This window comes from Panulirus ornatus, chromosome 47 (assembly GCF_036320965.1).
Source record: "Panulirus ornatus isolate Po-2019 chromosome 47, ASM3632096v1, whole genome shotgun sequence".
Taxonomy (NCBI): domain Eukaryota; kingdom Metazoa; phylum Arthropoda; class Malacostraca; order Decapoda; family Palinuridae; genus Panulirus; species Panulirus ornatus.
In genome coordinates this window covers 20,552,440-20,567,883 of record NC_092270.1, presented here as the reverse complement: position 1 = coordinate 20,567,883, position 15,444 = coordinate 20,552,440, and the positions used below count along the sequence as shown (strand labels likewise).

Genomic DNA, 15,444 nt, shown 5'->3' with positions numbered 1-15,444 from the left:
CACCACAGCCGCTACCTCACCTCCACCACAGCCACTACCTCACCTCCACCACTACGGCCACTACCTCACCTCCACCACAGCCACTACCTCACCTCCACCACAGCCACTACCAAACCTCCACCACAGCCGCTACCTCACCTCCACCACAGCCACTACCACACCTCCACCACTACGGCCACTATCTCACCTCCACCACAGCCACTACCACACCTCCACCACTACGGCCACTACCTCACCTCCACCACAGCCACTACCACACCTCCACCACTACGGCCACTACCTCACCTCCACCACAACCACTACCTCACCTCCACCACAGCCACTACCACACCTCCACCACAGCCACTACCTCACCTCCACCACAGCCACTACCTCACCTCCACCACTACGGCCACTACCTCACCTCCACCACAGCCACTACCTCACCTCCACCACAGCCACTACCAAACCTCCACCACAGCCACTACCACACCTCCACCACAGCCACTACCTCACCTCCACCACAGCCACTACCTCACCTCCACCACTACGGCCACTACCACACCTCCACCACAGCCACTACCACACCTCCACCACAGCCACTACCACACCACCACAGCCACTACCACACCACCACAGCCACTACCACACCTCCACCACAGCCACTACTACACCTCCACCACTACGGCCACTACCACACCTCCACCACTACGGCCACTACCACACCTCCACCACAGCCACTACCTCTCCACCACTATAGCCACTACCACACCTCCACCACAGCCACTACCTCACCTCCACCACTACGGCCACTACTACACCTCCACCACAGCCACTACCACACCTCCACCACAGCCACTACCACACCACCACCACAGGACACAGTAAGAGGTGGCAAAGAGGGGGACACAGAGCACACACAATGCTGGGAGCTACATAGCACTGATGTGGTCCTTGGTGAGGATATAGCAAGGATAGAAGACCCATAGCTATAGACCAGCGTGTATAGAAGACCCATAGCTATAGACCAACGTGTATAGAAGACCCATAGCTATAAACCAGCGTGTATAGAAGACCCATAGCTATAGACCAGCGTGTATAGAAGACCCATAGCTATAGAGCAGCGTGTATAGAAGACCCATAGCTATAGACCAGCGTGTATAGAAGACCCATAGCTATAGACCAGCGTGTATAGAAGACCCATAGCTATAGACCAGCCTGTATAGAAGACCCATAGCTATAGACCAGCGTGTATAGGAGACCCATAGCTATAGACCAGCCTGTATAGAAGACCCATAGCTATAGACCAGCCTGTATAGAAGACCCATAGCTATAGACCAGCGTGTATAGAAGACCCATAGCTATAGACCAGCCTGTATAGAAGACCCATAGCTATAGACCAGCGTGTATAGAAGACCCATAGCTATAGACCAACGTGTACAGAAGACCCATTGCTATAGACCAGCGTGTATAGAAGACCCATAGCTATAGACCAACGTGTATAGAAGTGTCTCTTGTGAAACCTACAGTGGAAGAGGGGGGGGGGTAGACCATGGGATATAGAAAGAGTAGATAGGTAGAACACAGAGACGTAGATCGATAGTAGATAATGTAGATAGAGAACAGAGATGTAGACATATATGTAGATGTGCATGAGGCACAGACACAACACTGTGGCCAGACGACTCTCCAAGAGGAATTGAAAAAAAAAAGAAAAATAGTAAAATGTAAAATTAATTAGGAAGGAGAATATTATATAGAAAACCAAGGGTCACCCCATCTACCTGGAGGTAGATTGTAGATTAAAGAACACCTGGGCATGACTGAGGGTCTGGTAATGCTCATGTGGTAATGCTCAATGCACATAGAAATGCTCATGTTAATGTTCATGACCTTGATGACGTGTTCACATATATAGTGAACGAATATGTGAAACGCTTACCCAATTGCTATGTTCACTTCCTGTGTTCAGCAGTTCACTATATGATGGTGTGGCTCTCTGAAGATGTGGCACAGAACAGATGTTAGGCCGGGCCTGTGGTAAAGAAATTGTGGAATTGGTCTTAAAACACTGGCTCGTTTTCTTTCAAAAGGCTATGGTTAGTTAAACTGGCTAGGAGGGATGAAACCAGCATTTGGATGGCTGGTTGTTAGAGATGAATTGCCATAATGTATATACAAAGGGAAAGGGTCATACATTATTAATGTCTTGTGTTTCTATAAAGGATTGGACTCTGTGTGTGTCTGCCTGAAAGCATTGGACACTGTGCTACACTGGAAGGTTGGGTACAGGAGTTTGTCTGCCTGAAAGCATTGGACACTGTGCTACACTGGAAGGTTGGGTACAGGAGTTTGTCTGCCTGAAAGCATTGGACACTGTGCTACACTGGAAGGTTGGGTACAGGAGTTTGTCTGCCTGAAAGCATTGGACACTGTGCCACGCTGGAAGGTTGGGTACAGGGTTGTCTGCCTGAAAGCATTTGACACTGTGTCACACTGGAAGGTTGGGTACAGCAGTGTCTGCCTGAAAGCATTGGACACTGTGCCACACTGGAAGGTGGGTACAGGAGTGTGTCTGCCTGAAAGCATTTGACACTGTGTCACACTGGAAGGTGGGTACAGGAACTAGAGACATTAATAAGTGTTAAAGTCCTTCACTGGAGAGAGGACTGCCACAGTGGGAGAAGGGGTCCAAGGACTGAGGGATGGGAGTGTGCGAGCCAGGAATGGACTGAGGTCACCAGTGGCGTGCCACAGAGCTGGGGTTTCCTGAGCCACACTTGTGGTGTGAAGTAAACAACTTCCATTTGGACTACTGGAATACGTCACACTGTACCTGGTCTGTCCCCAGGGCGCTGCCCCAAGAGAAAATAGACAGGCAGACAAGTTACTGCCCTCTTTTGTTTTGTCTCTTTTCCCGGCGCTACCTGGCTGACGCGGGAAACAGCGATTAAGCCTAGGGAAATAGATATGATTAGGACAGGATTGTAATATAGGAACACACAGATCTGATGATGGGGAAGGTGCAAAGGAGTGGCCAAGTGGACGACACCCGAAGGTGTAAGATAGCCTGAGGCTCAGTGAGGTGCGCGGGGCTAGCTATCTGTCTATATATGAGATAGATAGATAGATAGATATAGAGAGATAGATAGATAGATAGATAGATAGAGAGAGAGAGAGAGAGAGAGAGAGAGAGAGAGAGAGAGAGAGAGAGAGAGAGAGGTGACCTGGTTACAGCAAGTGAGTGAAGTGAACCCAGCAAGTGTGAGAGGCAGTGAAGTGGGCACAACCGCTTTGAGAGGCAGTGGAGAGGGTACAGCAGTTGTGAGAGGCAGTGGATAGAGTAAAGCAGTTGTGAGAGGCAGTGGAGAGGGTACAGCAGTTGTGAGAGGCAGTGGATAGGGTAAAGCAGTTGTGAGAGGCAGTGAAGTGGGTATAACAGTTGTGAGAGGCAGTGGAGAGGATACAGCACTTCTGAGAGGCAGTGGAGAGGGTACAGCAGTTCTGAGAGGCAGTGAAGGTAAAGCAGTTGTGAGAGTCAGTGGAGAGGATACAGTACTTCTGAGAGGCAGTGGAGAGGGTACAGCAGTTGTGAGAGGCAGTGGATAGGGTACAGCAGTTGTGAGAGGCAGTGGAGAGGGTACAGCAGTTGTGAGAGGCAGTGGAGAGGGTACAGCAGTTGTGAGAGGCAGTGGATAGGGTACAGCAGGTGTGAGAGGCAGTGGAGAGGGTACAGCAGGTGTGAGAGGCAGTGGAGAGGGTACAGCAGTTGTGAGAGGCAGTGGAGAGGGTACAGCAGTTGTAAGAGGCAGTGGAGAGGATACAGCTTTTCTGAGAGGCAGTGGAGAGGATACAGCACTTCTGAGAAGCAGTGGATAGGGTAAAGCAGTTGAGAGGCAGTGGAGAGGATACAGCACTTCTGAGAGGCAGTGGAGAGGATACAGCACTTCTGAGAGGCAGTGGATAGGGTAAAGCAGTTGTGAGAGGCAGTGGAGAGGATATAGCACTTCTGAGAGGCAGTGGAGAGGGTACAGCAGTTGTGAGAGGCAGTGGAGAGGATACAGCACTTCTGAGAGGCAGTGGAGAGGGTACAGCAGTTGTGAGAGGCAGTGGATAGGGTACAGCAGTTGTGAGAGGCAGTGGAAAGGGTACAGCAGTTGTGAGAGGCAGTGAAGTGGGTATAACAGTTGTGAGAGGCAGTGAAGCGGACACAGCAGGTGTGAGGGGCAGTGGAGCGGGCTCAGCAGGTGTGAGAGGCAGTGGAACGGGTATGACCACTGAGAGGCAGTGGAGCGGACACTACTGCAGTGAGAGGCAGTGGGAGGCAGTAAGGGGTTAAGGGGAGGGAGGGGAGGGAAACAGGTGTGGGAGGAAGGTCTGTGAATGCTGTCAACCACTGGCCGTTTTCTTTCAAATGGATCCTTTAACTCGCCATGGTGCCAGTTGTCGCCATAATATTATTTATATATAATTTTTTTGTTATATTATATTTATTGATAAATGTCTGGCCCATTTATGTGAGGGTAATAATTATTTTGACACAATCGCGAGAGAAATGGAGAAGAATATGTTACATTTATTGGGTTAAAGTGACATTTTAAAGTGATATTTTAGCTGTAAATCCTGGTATTGTAGCTGTAAATCCTGGTATTTTAGCTGTAAATCCTGATATTTTACCGGTAAATCCTGGTATTTTAGCTGTAAATCCTGGTATTTTAGCTGTAAATCCTGGTATTTTAGCTGTAAATCCTGATATTTTAGGTGTAAATCCTGATATATTAGCTGTAAATCCTGATGTTTTAGCTGTAAATCCTGATATATTAGCTGTAAATCCTGATATTTTAGCTGTAAATCCTGGTATTTTAGCTGTAAATCCTGATATTTTAGCTGTAAATCCTGGTATTTTAGCTGTAAATCCTGGTATTTTAGCTGTAAATCCTGATATTTTTGCGGTAAATCCTGATATTTTAGCTGTAAATCCTGGTATTTTAGCTGTAAATCCTGATATTTTAGCTGTAAATCCTGGTATTTTAGCTGTAAATCCTGATATTTTAGCTGTAAATCCTGGTATTTTAGCTGTAAATCCTGATATTTTAGCTGTAAATCCTGGTATTTTAGCTGTAAATCCTGATATTTTAGCTGTAAATCCTGATATTTTAGCTGTAAATCTTGATATTTTAGCTGTAAATCCTGGTATTTTAGCTGTAAATCCTGATATTTTAGCTGTAAATCCTGATATTTTAGCTGTAAATCCTGGTATTTTAGCTGTAAATCCTGATATTTTAGCTGTAAATCCTGGTATTTTAGCTGTAAATCCCGATATTTTAGCTGTAAATCCTGGTATTTTAGCTGTAAATCCTGATATTTTAGCTGTAAATCCTGGTATTTTAGCTGTAAATCCTGATATTTTAGCTGTAAATCCTGATATTTTAGCTGTAAATCCTGGTATTTTAGCTGTAAATCTTGATATTTTAGCTGTAAATCCTGGTATTTTAGCTGTAAATCCTGATATTTTAGCTGTTAATCCTGATATTTTAGCTGTAAATCCTGATATTTTAGCTGTTAATCCTGATATTTTAGCTGTAAATCCTGGTATTTTAGCTGTAAATCCTGATATTTTAGCAGTAAATCCTGATATTTTAGCTGTAAATCCTGGTATTTTAGCTGTAAATCCTGGTATTTTAGCTGTAAATCCTGATATTTTAGCTGTAAATCCTGGTATTTTAGCTGTAAATCCTGATATTTTAGCTGTAAATCCTGGTATTTTAGCTGTAAATCCTGGTATTTTAGCTGTAAATCCTGTTATTTTAGCTGTAAATCCTGGTATTTTAGCTGTAAATCCTGATATTTTAGCTGTAAATCCTGATATTTTAGCTGTAAATCAAGCCGGAAAGAAATTGATCTTGATATTACGATTGTAAGTAAATCCTGTAAGTGTGGTTAAGTAAGCCATATTGTAAGTAGGTTGGGTTAAGTGAATCCAAGTATATAAATTCCGGTATTATGGCTACATATAAATCCCGGTAATGTAGATATTGGTATATAATGTATATTGATGACTCCAGGTCTAATTAATGTGGACGCAGATGTATATTGATAATGTGTATAACTCTGAATACTGTTAATGTGGATACATATAAATCTAGGTTGTGAGGATATATATATTCTGGTGATACTGTAAGTTATATATTAATCCTGGTAACGTGTGTATAGATGTATTTAGGTCGTGGATGTATATACATCCTAGTAACGTTGATTTATGTCATTTTGGTGTGGATAAATATAAATCCTGGTAATGTAGATTTAGATTGATATTGGTTTTGTGTATATATAAATCCTGGTAACGTAGATTTATATAAATTCTGATGTAGTTACATATAAACCCTGGTAACGTGGATTTATATAAATTTTGATGTAGTTACATATAAACCCTGGTAACGTGGATTTATATAAATTTTGATGTAGTTACATATAAACCCTGGTAACGTGGTTTTATATAAATTTTGATGTAGTTACATATAAACCCTGGTAACGTGGTTTTATATAAATTTTGATGTAGTTACATATAAACCCTGGTAACGTGGATATATATAAATTTTGATGTAGTTACATATAAACCCTGGTAACGTGGATTTATATAAATTTTGATGTAGTTACATATAAACCCTGGTAACGTGGTTTTATATAAATTTTGATGTAGTTACATATAAACCCTGGTAACGTGGTTTTATATAAATTTTGATGTAGTTACATATAAACCCTGGTAACGTGGATTTATATAAATTTTGATGTAGTTACATATAAACCCTGGTAACGTGGTTTTATATAAATTTTGATGTAGTTACATATAAACCCTGGTAACGTGGATTTATATAAATTTTGATGTAGTTACATATAAACCCTGGTAACGTGGTTTTATATAAATTTTAATGTTGTTACATATAAACCCTGGTAACGTGGTTTTATATAAATTTTGATGTAGTTACATATAAACCCTGGTAACGTGGTTTTATATAAATTTTGATGTAGTTACATATAAACCCTGGTAACGTGGATTTAGATCAGTTTTGGTGTTGTGGGTATATATATAAATCCTGGTAATGTGGATTAATATCAGTTTTAGTGTTGTGGATCCATATAAATCGTCTTTGTGGATCCATATAAATCGTCTTTATGGATCCATATAAATCGTCTTTGTGGATCCATATAAATCGTCTTTATGGATCCATATAAATCGTCTTTGTGGATCCATATAAATCGTCTTTGTGGATCCATATCAATCGTCTTTGTGGATCCATATAAATCGTCTTTATGGATCCATATAAATCGTCTTTGTGGATCCATATAAATCGTCTTTATGGATCCATATAAATCGACTTTATGGATCCATATAAATCGTCTTTGTTGATCCATATAAATCGTCTTTATGGATCCATATAAATCGTCTTTATGGATCCATATAAATCGTCTTTGTGGATCCATATAAATCGTCTTTATGGATCCATATAAATCGTCTTTGTGGATCCATATAAATCGTCTTTGTGGATCCATATAAATCGTGTTGATGTAGATGGCAATAATGCAAGGTGGGTTATCAGGGATGTCGTGAGCCAATATTTTGTTTCGAGATTTGTGAAGAGTGCGTGCGTGGGTGTAGCGGGGTTACCACGTGCCGCTTTTCCTGGCCTTTACATCGCCGACAGCACGTGACACGTGCGTCACGTGACTCCGGGAGACGTGGTGAGTGACAGACGCGTAACGTCGTCGTCCACAAACGTTACGTTTCGTTACGAGAAATCCGGCCGTTAAAAAAAAATCGAGATTGCTAGCGGTCGTTGGCAACTGTGGCGGGCGCACACAAATACCCTCTTTCTTGGGCTGATAATGTCAGTGTCTCGGACGATGGCGGTGAGGGAGGTCGTTGCTCTTGCGTGATCATAAGGGTGCTTTGTGTCCCGCCTTGGCTCCCTCCCTTGTGTAAGGAAAGCGTCTTCATTTATCGGTAATTGGATAAAGAAATAACCAACTGCGATGGATATTTGATAAAGGAGTTCAGTTATTGACACGCGTGAAGTGGGAACTGCAAAAGTGAAGTTTACGATTCCTGGGCACTGTAGGAGGAGGGGCAGTGCCCTGGCCGGGCGTGTGCGCAGGCACTGCAAGACACGCTCTCACTGCAGTAGGAGGCACTGCAAGACACGCTCTCACTGCAGCAGGAGGCACTGCAAGACACGCTCTCACTGCAGCAGGAGGCACTGCAAGACACGCTCTCACTGTAGCAGGAGGCACTGCAAGACACGCTCTCACTGCAGCAGGAGGCACTGCAAGACACGCTCTCACTGTAGCAGGCACTGCAAGACACGCTCTCACTGTAGCAGGAGGCACTGCAAGACACGCTCTCACTGTAGCAGGAGGCACTGCAAGACACGCTCTCACTGTAGCAGGCACTGCAAGACACGCTCTCACTGTAGCAGGAGGCACTGCAAGACACGCTCTCACTGTAGCAGCAGGCACTGCAAGACACGCTCTCACTGTAGCAGGAGGCACTGCAAGACACGCTCTCACTGTAGCAGGCACTGCAAGACACGCTCTCACTGTAGCAGGCACTGCAAGACACGCTCTCACTGTAGCAGGCACTGCAAGACACGCTCTCACTGTAGCAGGCACTGCAAGACACGCTCTCACTGTAGCAGGAGGCACTGCAAGACACGCTCTCACTGTAGCAGGCACTGCAAGACACGCTCTCACTGCAGCAGGCACTGCAAGACACGCTCTCACTGCAGCAGGCACTGCAAGACACGCTCTCACTGCAGCAGGCACTGCAAGACACGCTCTCACTGCAGCAGGCACTGCAAGACAAGCTTTCACTGCAGTAGGCACTCCAAGACACGCTTTCACTGCAGCAGGCACTGCAAAACACGCTCTCACTGCAACAGGAGGCACTGCTAGTCACGTTCTCACTGCAGCAGGAGGCACTGCAAGACACGCTCTCTGCAGCAGGCACTGCGAGACACGCTCTCACTGCAGCAGGCACTGCAAGACACGCTCTCACTGCAGTAGGAGGCACTGCAAGACACACTCACTGCAGCAGGAGGCACTGCAAGACACGCTCTCACTGCAGCAGGCACTGCAAGACACACTCTCACTGCAGCAGCAGGCACTGCAGAAGACTGTCATGTGGTCCAACACGTCTTGACTGAGGTCAGTTCACAGATGCCTTGGAAGCCATTAATTATGACTTTACGACCCCTTGAGCACGACGGTACGACCCCCTGAGCACGACGGTACGACCCCCCTGAGCACGACGGTACGACCTCTTGAGCACGACGGTACGATTCCCTGAGCACGACGGTACGACCCACTGAGCACGACGATACGACCTTTGAGCACAACGGTACGACCCCTTGAGCACGACGGTACGACCCTTTACAGCACGACTTTACGACCCCTTGAGCACGACGGTACGACCCCCTGAGCACGAGGGTACGACCCTTGAGCTCAACGGAACGACCCCCTGAGCACGACGGTACGACCCCCTTGAGCACAACGGTACGACCCCCTTGAGCACAACGGTACGACCCCCTGAGCACGACGGCACGACCCCCTGAGCACGACGGCACGACCCCCGGAGCACGACGGTACGATCCCTGAGTCGTGCTCAAGGGGTCGTACCGTTATGCTATAAGGGGTCTCCCCTCGCGCTATTAGGGGTCGTACCGTCGCGCTATAAGGGGTCGTACCGTCGTGCTCAACGGGTCGTACCGTCGTGCTACAAGGGGTCGTACCGGAATGCTATAAGGGGTCGTACCGTCGTGCTATAAGGGATCGTACCGTCGTGCTCAAGGGGTCGTATCGTCGTGCTCAAGGGGTCGTACCGTCATGCTATAAGGGGTCGTACCGTCATGCTATAAGGGGTCGTACCGTCGTGCTATAAGGGGTCGTACCGTCGTGCTATAAGGGGTCGTACCGTCATGCTATAAGGGTCTACCGTCATGCTATAAGGGGTCGTACCGTCGCGCTATAAGGGGTCGTACCGTCATGCTATAAGGGGTCGTACCGTCATGCTATAAGGGGTCGTACCGTCATGCTATAAGGGGTCGTACTGTCATACTATAAGGGGTCGTACCGTCATGCTATAAGGGGTCGTACCGTCATGCTATAAGGGGTCGTACTGTCATACTATAAGGGGTCGTACCGTCATGCTATAAGGGGTCGTACCGTCAAACTATAAGGGGTCGTACCGTCATACTATAAGGGGTCGTACCGTCATACTATAAGGGGTCGTACCGTCATGCTATAAGGGGTCGTACCGTCATGCTATAAGGGGTCGTACCGTCATGCTATAAGGGGTCGTACTGTCATACTACAAGGGGTCGTACCGTCATGCTATGAGGGGTCGTACCGTCGCGCTATAAGGCGTCGTACCGTCGTATTCGCGGGTCGTACCGTCGTATTCGCGGGTCGTACCGTCGCGCTATAAGGCGTCGTACCGTCGTGCTCGCGGGTCGTACCGTCGCGCTATAAGGCGTCGTACCGTCGTGCTCGCGGGTCGTACCGTCGCGCTATAAGGCGTCGTACCGTCGTGCTCGCGGGTCGTACCGTCATGCTATAAGGGGTCGTCCTGTCGTGTTAAACGGGACAAGGAAAAACTTAATTGCTGCAGGATGTCCATCCGGGACACCATTTATTTGTTCTATTTTGTTTGTTATGATTTTATTTGTTAGAGTGGGTAAGTGGGCGACCCACGTGGCCTTCTTAGTGGTTTGGTGTCGTTAGTGGGGTGATTAGGGGTCGAATCACATGGTTAGTATGTTTGCGGTGGTTAGGTTAGCGTGATAGATGTATCTATCGTGGTTTGTTTGTTTGTGAATGAGAGTGTTGCTTTGTTTGCTTTGAAAACTAGCTTCATTTGCATAACCCACTGCAGTAAATGTAGTGGGGAGAGATAAGGGGTAGTATAAGCAGTGGTAACATGTAAGGGTTAAAGTGGTGTGTCACACAAGTGGATGGGTTAGGGACATTTAACTATAGATAGGCCATTTATATCTTTTTCCAAGTGGATGGGTTAGGGACATTTAACTATAGATAGGCCATTTATATCTTTTTCCAAGTGGATGGGTTAGGGACATTTAACTATAGATAGGCCATTTATATCTTTTTCCAAGTGGATGGGTTAGGGACATTTAACTATAGATAGGCCATTTATATCTTTTTCCAAGTGGATGGGTTAGGGACATTTAACTATAGATAGGCCATTTATATCTTTTTCCAAGTGGATGGGTTAGGGACATTTAACTATAGATAGGCCATTTATATCTTTTTCCAAGTGGATGGGTTAGGGACATTTAACTATAGATAGGCCATTTATATCTTTTTCCAAGTGGGTGGGTTAGGGACATTTAACTATAGATAGGCCATTTATATCTTTTTCCAAGTGGATGGGTTAGGGACATTTAACTATAGATAGGCCATTTATATCTTTTTCCAAGTGGGTGAGTTAGGGACATTTAACTATAGATAGGCCATTTATATCTTTTTCCAAGTGGATGGGTTAGGGACATTTAACTATAGATAGGCCATTTATATCTTTTTCCAAGTGGATGGGTTAGGGACATTTAACTATAGATAGGCCATTTATATCTTTTTCCAAGTGGGTGAGTTAGGGACATTTAACTATAGATAGGCCATTTATATCTTTTTCCAAGTGGATGGGTTAGGGACATTTAACTGTAGATAGGCATTTCTAAGTGGATGGGTTAGGGCCATTTAACTATAGATAGGCATTTATATCTTTTTCCAAGTGGATGGGTTAGGGCCATTTAACTATAGATAGGCATTTATATCTTTTTCTAAGTGGATGGGTTAGGGACATTTAACTATAGATAGGCATTTATATCTTTTTCTAAGTGGATGGGTTAGGGACATTTAACTGTAGATAGGCATTTATATCTTTTTCTAAGTGGATGGGTTAGGGACATTTAACTGTAGATAGGCATTTATATCTTTTTCTAAGTGGATGGGTTAGGGACATTTAACTATAGATAGGCATTTATATCTTTTTCCAAGTGGATGGGTTAGGGACATTTAACTATAGATAGGCATTTATATCTTTTTCTAAGTGGATGGGTTAGGGACATTTAACTATAGATAGGCATTTATATCTTTTTCCAAGTGGGTGGGTTAGGGACATTTAACTATAGATAGGCATTTATATCTTTCCAAGTGGATGGGTTAGAGACATTTAACTATAGATAGGCATTTATATCTTTTTCCAAGTGGATGGGTTAGAGACATTTAACTATAGATAGGCCATTTATATCTTTTTCTAAGTGGATGGGTTAGGGACATTTAACTATAGATAGGCATTTATATCTTTTTCTAAGTGGATGGGTTAGGGACATTTAACTATAGATAGGCATTTATATCTTTTTCCAAGTGGGTGGGTTAGGGACATTTAACTATAGATAGGCATTTATATCTTTTTCCAAGTGGATGGGTTAGAGACATTTAACTATAGATAGGCATTTATATCTTTTTCCAAGTGGATGGGTTAGAGACATTTAACTATAGATAGGCCATTTATATCTTTTTCTAAGTGGATGGGTTAGGGACATTTAACTATAGATAGGCATTTATATCTTTTTCCAAGTGGCTGGGTTAGGGACATTTAACTATAGATAGGCCATTTATATCTTTTTCCAAGTGGTTGTGCCATTGGCGCACAGGCAGACAAAGAGAACACACGGACAGAACGCTCGTTACCGGTCGTAACAAGGCTGTTGGAGTGAGGGGAAGTGATTAGAAGTGTAGGAATATCGAACTACATCTATTAAGTAGGATTTAGAAACTTATATATAATTTTTTCTAAGTATATTTATGATGTAAACAAGTCTGTGTCAACAAAGCACATGAGAAATAAGATGATTAACAAAAAAAGGTGGAAAAAAAGACACTTGTGACAGATTGTTATGAAAGGCTTTGATTAATTTTCAATACTTGAATTACTTAACCCACACTTTTATAAGTAGACCAAGTTTAACAAGGGTTCGTGTCCCGGAATCACCTCGTTAGCTCGCCACTGTCATGCCCCATGGCTTATATCCAGTGGGGGATGACCAGAACTGAGAATATGTAAATCATATAAATCAGTGGAGGATTGATGTATATGTATATATATATATATATATATAAAAATTCGAATGCCTTAATTAAACTCTATTCGCCTCTTTTAAGCTTCACCATAGGGTTTATTTTGCCTTACGTCAGCAGTTATTACGACACACACTTGAAAAAAAAAGTTACATTTTCGTAGTGGTGGAGGCTAGAGGGGAGCAGCGTCGGGCTGCCAGACGTACGTGCATCCCGGATGCCCGGCAGCGCTCACACGTCGTACCGCCCCACCCTGTCCATAACTACATATATTCTCATCAGACGATATATATATATATATATATATATATATATATATATATATATATATATATATATATTTGTATTGCGATTTATGACCTCTGGCAAGGTAGGTCAATACTTTTGACTCCGTGACCCACTGACCTTGATGGATGGCGTTCTGTGGACGGTTGGTCATCGTAATGACCCCTGACCTCATTTGACCCCCTCCATGACCCCTGACCTGTAGCTCAGGGTATACCGTTCTTAGGGACAGAGGGTGTCAGTGGTCATGTACCGTTCTCATCCTATGACCCCGTGTGTCAGCTCCCCATATTATATGACCCCGTGTGTCAGCTCCCCATATTATATGACCCCGTGTGTCAGCCTCCCCATATTATATGACCCCGTGTGTCAGCCTCCCCATATTATATGACCCCGTGTGTCAGCCTCCCCATATTATATGACCCCGTGTGTCAGCCTCCCCGTATTATATGACCCCTGTGTCAGCCCCCCATATTATATGACTCCGTGTGTCAGCTCCCCGTATTATATGACCCCGTGTGTCAGCTCCCCATATTATATGACCCCGTGTGTCAGCTCCCCGTATTATATGACCCCGTGTGTCAGCTCCCCGTATTATATGACCCCGTGTGTCAGCCCCCATATTATATGACCCCGTGTGTCAGCTCCCCATATTATATGACCCCGTGTGTCAGCTCCCCGTATTATATGACTCCGTGTGTCAGCTCCCCATATTATATGACCCCGTGTGTCAGCTCCCCATATTATATGACCCCATGTGTCAGCTCCCCGTATTATATGACCCCGTGTGTCAGGTCCCCATATTATATGACCCCGTGTGTCAGCTCCCCATATTATATGACTCCGTGTGTCAGCTCCCCATATTATATGACCCCGTGTGTCAGCTCCCCATATTATATGACCCCGTGTGTCAGCTCCCCGTATTATATGACCCCGTGTGTCAGCTCCCCATATTATATGACCCCGTGTGTCAGCTCCCCATATTATATGACCCCGTGTGTCAGCTCCCCATATTATATGACCCCTGTGTCAGCTCCCCATATTATATGACCCCGTGTGTCAGCTCCCCATATTATATGACCCCGTGTGTCAGCTCCCCATATTATATGACCCCGTGTGTCAGCTCCCATGATGCAGGGATGACCACAGAAAATGGCCATCGCTAAACACTGTCATAAAAACGACCACTAATTATTAGACCTTAATTACCCTGCTCGTTAGGCCACACACACACACAACGTCATTGGATCTGTCTTAATTGCTGATACTAACAACTTGAATTGGTGCCCAGGTAACCATGGAGGCCACCATACCCTCCCTCCCTGGCCACCATACCCCCCCCCCCCCCATCACCACTCCTCATCATCCCGTGATCGGCGGAATGGCATTGTTCAGTGGTTCCAAACACTTACCCTCCGCCACTTTCCCTTGTTCAGTGGTTCCAGACACTGACCCTCCGCCACTTTCCAATGTTCAGTGGTTCCAGACACTTCCCCTCCGCCACTTTCCCCACTTCCTACCTCCCATATGGCTGGCCCTGAACCACCATCACCCCAGCCACCAGCCATTTTGATTCTGCTATGGAAATTGATGGCTTATTGGCCAAGTGTGTGTATGGGGGAGTTTTGTGTGTGTGGTCATGCGCCAGGGAACTTCCTCGCCATGTGTGGAGACAGGAGACAAAGTGGCCCACCTTTCCCACGTTCGAGTGCCGAGGTGGTCAGCTCTGGTGGTAGTTAGCGACGACATGAGGTAGTTAAAGCTGCCTCATGGTTAATGAGATGTGAGGTGTGAGGAGGTCGGAGCTGTGGGTTCGGTTCAGTCCTTTGTCTCAAGTATATTTAGACAAACAAATAGAACAATGAAACTGTAGGTTCGGTTCATTTCTTTGTCTCATGTATATTTAGAGAAAGAAATAGAACAATGAAACTGTGGGTTCGGTTCATTTCTTTGTCTCATGTATATTTAGACAAACAAATAGAACAATGAAACTGTGGGTTCGGTTCAGTTCTTTGTCTCATGTATATTTAG

General features: G+C 44.9%; 1 protein-coding gene across 13 annotated transcripts in view; it reads left to right on the top strand.

Moving 5' to 3' along the window:
• LOC139763652 (uncharacterized) overlaps positions 1 to 15,444 on the top strand; it is a 235,881-nt gene that overhangs the window by 66,819 nt on the left and 153,618 nt on the right. Inside the window, exons 1-2 of one of the 13 annotated variants that reach the window (XM_071689935.1) lie at positions 8,995 to 9,073; positions 9,137 to 9,180. The exons of 11 other annotated variants lie outside the window; for them this stretch is intronic. The gene's annotated coding sequence lies outside the window, so the exon portion shown is untranslated. Of the gene's footprint in view, positions 1 to 8,994; positions 9,181 to 15,444 lie in introns of those variants that run through there. One more of the 13 variants, XM_071689934.1, reaches the window with a different exon arrangement.